This window comes from Artemia sp. Qi Xiang Cuo, chromosome 14 (genome assembly GCF_049724085.1).
Source record: "Artemia sp. Qi Xiang Cuo chromosome 14, ASM4972408v1, whole genome shotgun sequence".
Lineage (NCBI taxonomy): Eukaryota > Metazoa > Arthropoda > Branchiopoda > Anostraca > Artemiidae > Artemia > Artemia sp. Qi Xiang Cuo.
The window spans coordinates 264,767-270,590 of NC_142807.1; the positions used below are offsets into that span (position 1 = coordinate 264,767).

The 5,824-nt window shown below is 33.9% G+C and overlaps 1 long non-coding RNA gene across 1 annotated transcript in view; it reads right to left on the reverse strand.

Annotated features, from left to right (window-relative positions):
* Positions 1–740: 740 nt before the first annotated feature.
* The window catches only part of LOC148944024 (uncharacterized), a 16,262-nt gene continuing 11,178 nt past the window's right edge, over positions 741–5,824 (reverse strand). The window contains exon 3 of the long non-coding RNA XR_016142858.1: positions 741–2,518. This is a non-coding gene — a long non-coding RNA (uncharacterized LOC148944024). The remainder of the gene's footprint in view (positions 2,519–5,824) is intronic.

Here is a 5,824-nt window from a genome sequence, read left to right on the forward strand (position 1 = left end):
AGACAAAAATGGTCAAATCTCCAATTATACATCAACCCTTTTTCATGTATATTTTGACCTACACAGGTAATGAAAGTATTTACTTCAAGTTAAGCCTTCTGAAGTTTATATATTCTAAGATTAAATTTGTTTACAGTTGACAAACAAAATAAAAGCATTTTTTCAATTTTCTTTGACTTTTCCTTCCAGATTCAAAGTTTGCGTCCACGCTGTATCGAAGCTGATTACCTTGAAAATTTGTCAACAAGTTCTATTCGAGTGATTGCTATTGCCTCTTTGGATCTGAATATTAATTTTTTTCAGTTCAGTTTATAAACCACTCCGAACTGCTTTTAAGAGCTCGGAGCATGAAGTCTGTAGTGTTTACCAGTGCTACAAGCTCGTACACTGTGTGCTCGTACACTCTTCCAACACGCCGTGAAGAATTGTGTTTTAAATTTCGTGTCGGTATTTTGAAAAATCCGCGGCTTCGTGAAATCCTCCCCCTGAGCATCTCCTTTTGCACCAAAGGCTCCCGCGACATGTAGCCCAGCCGGTACCAGCACGGCATATGCCGTATGCAAGTAGTTTTGTTCCCTCGTTTGTCAAGTTTTTTAATTCTGCACCCGCTCGTCAATAATTGCATATATTTAGTTTCTTTATTTCATTATTCTTTTATTCTTTTGACTCTGTTTAGTTTGAATCTGTGATATTTGAAATCAATGTTTAATTTGCATGATGAATGGATATGGCTGTGATTTTCATATGCTTTATATGTTTAGTGCCTTATTATGACAAGAACTGTCACTGATCGGCATGACCGTTTTATGGCGTTTGAAAATTAAATCGTTATTTATTTACTCCATAGGCCCATAAGAAAAAACCTTCATTAAAAAAAAAGCAGTGCATTTTTGAGCCGCTTTGATCAATAGCTTGATTGATAGCTTGATAGCAAACTGATTGATAGCTTGAAGTTTCAACGTATTTACATTTAGCTTTTATTTTATTGGCTAGCATTTTAAGAAACTATCTTTACTTTATCTGTAACACTTTTTATTTCTGTTTGAGCCTAGAGTAATTACTGCAAGTTATTAATGTTACAGCCTACTTTGATTCAGTTTGATGAGGGGTGGCGATGCATGGTGGAAAATAATTTTACCCTGTCGTAAATTCAGACACACGCTCTCCCAGCCTATTAAAATATTAATACCAAAACAGTACCAAAACAGGATATTTTGAAATCCAAATGGGATATGTCAAAGAGGCATGTTTATATTTATAATAAACGTATGAGCACTAGTGCCCAGAAAATGGTGTACAGCAACCCCCAAAACATTTTTTGTCATCACATCAAAATTTTTTTTAAGAAAAAGTGATGGGCTGAAATACACAAATAGGGCGGAAAAAAGGAGTTTGTTAGGTAGCAAAATACTAATGAAAACCGCAAAATGGCCATGCTTTCATACGCAAACAATCGTTTTCCCACTGTAATTTCGCTTACCAAGAGAATATACTCTAATATATTTCTATTAATTAAAACTTCTCACAAAACTTTCCCTGCAAATCTATTGAAGAATGGGTAGGTGTACCCAAAACTGACTCATTTTTACGCTCGGTTTGTGACAGTGTTTTGCAGTAATGCTTGAATAAATGTTTCAATTTAACATAGCTTTTTTGGTATTGTGGATCTTTCTATGAGTAATCAGATTTGATTGAGCAGTAAAACTCTTACTGCACAATACACACTTGTAAGGCTTCTCACCAGTATGAAGTAACTGATGTGCCAACAAATGCGGTTTTTGAGAAAAACTCTTTCTGCATATTTGACAATGGTATGGCTTCTCACCTGAATGGATTCTTTTATGCACATCCAACTGTTGATTGGAAGAAAAGTCTTGTCACATGTTTCACACTGGTATGGTTTCTCATCTGAATGTATTCTTTGATGTAAGGACAAAACTGACTTAAAAGAAAAACTTTTCTCGCATATTTTGCATTGGAATGGTCTCTCATCACTATGGCTTCGTTCATGTTTACGTAAAACTGTCTTTTCAGAAAAACTTTTTTTGCATATATAACAGTGAAATGGTTTCTCACCAGTATGCCTTCTTTCGTGACTATTCATTGATGACTTATTAGAAAATATTTTGTTGCAAATCTCACAGCGGTACGGTTTCTCATCGGCGTGTCTTCTCAAATGTACATCCAATGTTGCTTTAATAGAAAAAAGCTTCCCGCAATTATCACACTGGTATGATTTCTGACCAGAATGGATTCTACTATGTACATTCAGATGTGAGCTCTGAGAAAAGCTCTTTCTGCAAATTTCACAAACGTATGGTTTCTGGCCAGTATGAATTCTTTGATGAGTAGTCAAACCGGACTTACAGGAAAAGCTCTTACAGCATGTTTCACAGCCGTATCGTTTCTCCGAAGTCACACACTTTAATTTTACAGATTTGTTTGCACAAATATTTGGCCTACAAGCTTCCAAATCTTGCAAAGAATGATCGCAAAATAAACGACTCTGTTTGATCATCTAGAACGATAATAACAAAAATAATTAATAGAATATATATATATATATAATATATATATATATATATATATATATATATATATATATATATATATATATATATATATATATATATATATATATATATATATATATATATATATATATATATATATATATATATATATATATATATATATATATATATATATAGAGACCCAGGCGCCACGCCGACAGATCGACCGAACGCCGCCGACGAGAGGCCTGGTCGAACGCCGCCACCGCGCCGCAGGCACGCCACCGCCGGCAGAGGCGGCGGCGTTCGGTCGACTTTAAATTATTTTTGCGGCAATTCTTTAATGCGTCAACCGCAAACTCGGAGCTTTTCCTTCTCGTGTGGTTTAGTATTTCGATTTTCCTGATTAGAAATCAAGCAGAGCTTGCACTATCCCCGAATTTTCGGGCATTTCCCCGAAAATCTATGCGTCGCCCCGAAAAAAAATTGGTTCCCCGAATCTCCGAAAATCACGCCATCACGGTGCCACCCCTAATGATTTATCACCAGTGATTTTCTCTGTCAAATATTACTTTGCATACCCTAATTCTTTACTACTCTCTTGTTCATTAATTTTCGTCTCTTTTATTACTTTGCATAAAAACCAGACAGATGCAATATGCTATTACAAATATTGCAATATACACAGTTCTTCATATGTTGACAAAAAAGTATCGTCTTTATGAAATGAGTTTAAATCATTTTGAATGTAGTTTCCCATTCGCTATTTCTTACATCATTTGTAGTGAAGAATTTTATTTTCAAGTTGAATAGAATTATAGAACGCATTCACTACTATACAGCTTCAGCCTTTTGTTGGATTTTGAAATTGATAGCCGACATTTTTTTTATAAAGCTTAATTTTAATTTTGCATATATTTTTTTTTTTTTTTTTTTTGCTGTTTTTAGATAATATTTTCTTAATTTTTAATAATAACTTATTTAACGCCTTATAAAAAATAAAATATTATTTCTTTAAATTTTTTAACCCCTCCCCCCCCCCCAAAAAAAAACAAAAACAACCTTCGGCTGAGAAAAAAATTATCTAAAGAAAAAGCTATGTAAAAGGGAGGGTACTTAAATATTTACACGGCATTTTCCCCAAAAATTTTATTAATAAATAAATTTTAATTTTTTGCCAACCGGGGGGGGGGGGTAGGGGGATATCATTTTTAAATGATAATATCTCATTTTTTTTATTGAAAGCAGGTGTGCCAAAAAGATAATTATTTTTTTCATTTAAAGTGGAGACAGAAGAAAATTATATCAATCATTGAACCAACATATCAACCTGGGAAACCATTGAAATATTTTGATAGACCCAGGGCCCCCCCCCATTGGGCCGTGGTCCGTGTGGGGGGTAGTTTGCAATTTCTCATAGGCTACTGGCCGTATTCGACGGTGGTGTGTGCTCGCGTTTTATAAGATTCTTTGTATCTTATTGAATGCCATGGCGAATCTCTCACTCATTTTGCAAAAAATTTGAGGTATATCTAAATAATTTCGACTTTTTTGTTGTTGTCTTTGTACCCCTTTACTTATGGCCTCAATTTTTTTTTCAAGGAACACTAAGCTGTTTAACGTTATTTTGCGTGGTAGTTTGAACTGTATAGTGACCTAGTTATTTATCAACTAAATTATTTTTCTAATGAAAGCTGAGACGGTATCCTATCAAGGTGGTATCCAGAGGTGGGGGGGTATTATATTTAAATGATAATAGCTCTAAATTTTTTTTATTTATATCATTGATCCAAAACAGTTGATATTTTTTAATTTAAATAAGATAAGGCCTCATATCAATGTGTTATCCAGAAGGGGGGAGGGGGTATGGAGAGATAATGTTTAAATGATAATATATATTTTTTTGAGAGCAGGGGTGACAATAAGGTAATTATTTTTTTATTTAAAGAAGAGACGGTCGCCTATGAAGCTGGGCACCAGCAGGGGGTGATAGGGAGTTATTATATTTAAGTGATAGTACCTTGATTTTTTTTTCTATTGAAAGCAGGGATTCCAAAAAGTTGAAAACTTGACAAAATTAACAAGATTTTCGTGAGTTGTACTTGATACAGCAATTGCATGGTTTTATGGTCCAATGGGAAAGGGACATATGCGTCCAATCCGGTTTTTTTTCCTATTGATGAAACGGGTTTACTTTGAAAACATTCATTCATATGTACCAGGTAGATTCACAATAAAACGAATTGGTGTGACGAAAGCGATATCGACATCCCCACCTAACGTTGCGCTAGAGTAACAATGGCGCCCTTGGTCCAGTGCCCAAGTTACATTAAAAGGCCAGGTCATAATAAAAGCTTTCAATTTGGGAAGTTCAAGGAGGGAAGTTCTTTGATAGTCTTATGACCTCAGGGTACTAGATGTTGCAACGTTCTTACGTATCTACAGTGGTTTAGATAATTCGATCACCCCACAAATGATTACCAAAAATATGCACAAATGTAACATTTGGAATATTATAACACTTTTTTCAAAGCTTTGAAGAAAAGCAAAAAAGTCTAAATACGCCTAACTACGCTTGGAAGCTATTTTAAAAAGAAACTCTTTGGAGATTTCCATGGAAATGACCATAGCAGAAGCTTTGAGTCTGGGTGGGGATCAAAGAGGAGTCTGAGTACTCGTATTTTGACCACAGGTGACTTATTGTTGCGACTTTCTTAAATTTGGCAATTCTTGTGAGCATTTGGAAATCAAAGCTTAAACTCAATAACTGATACTAAGTGTCCTAACATTTTGCTTGGATTAAAAGTGACGAACTAGGATGAAAATTTCAGCATCTTCCTGGAGCTACTTCATTCTGCATATTATTTTATTTAATTACACTTAAAACGTATGAGCTTTGTATTTGTTACCTAAGAAAATAGCTGACACTTAATTCTTCTTCATAGCGAATAAACTATTAAGTGTTTTTTGTGTTATTGTAATTTAAGTGTTCTCATGCGAAGTGTTCATCATGTATTTTTTCAATTTGATAAATCTACTCCCTTTAGATTCAGTTTATAATTTGACTTATATTAGGTATTTATCAGTTTATAATTTGTAATGAATGCAAAAAAGAAAAAATGAATAATATCCAAAAGAGCAGCCAAAAGTAATGAAAAAGCAGCAGTTCAGCCTTAGCCTACATGACATATATTCTATAAAGAAGCAAAAAAAACTTTAAAATTCATTTTTTTAAAATTGTTATTAAAAACCAGTTTTTAATACAAGAAGACTTTTTAGGAATCTAAAAAAGCAAAAAAAAACAATCAATA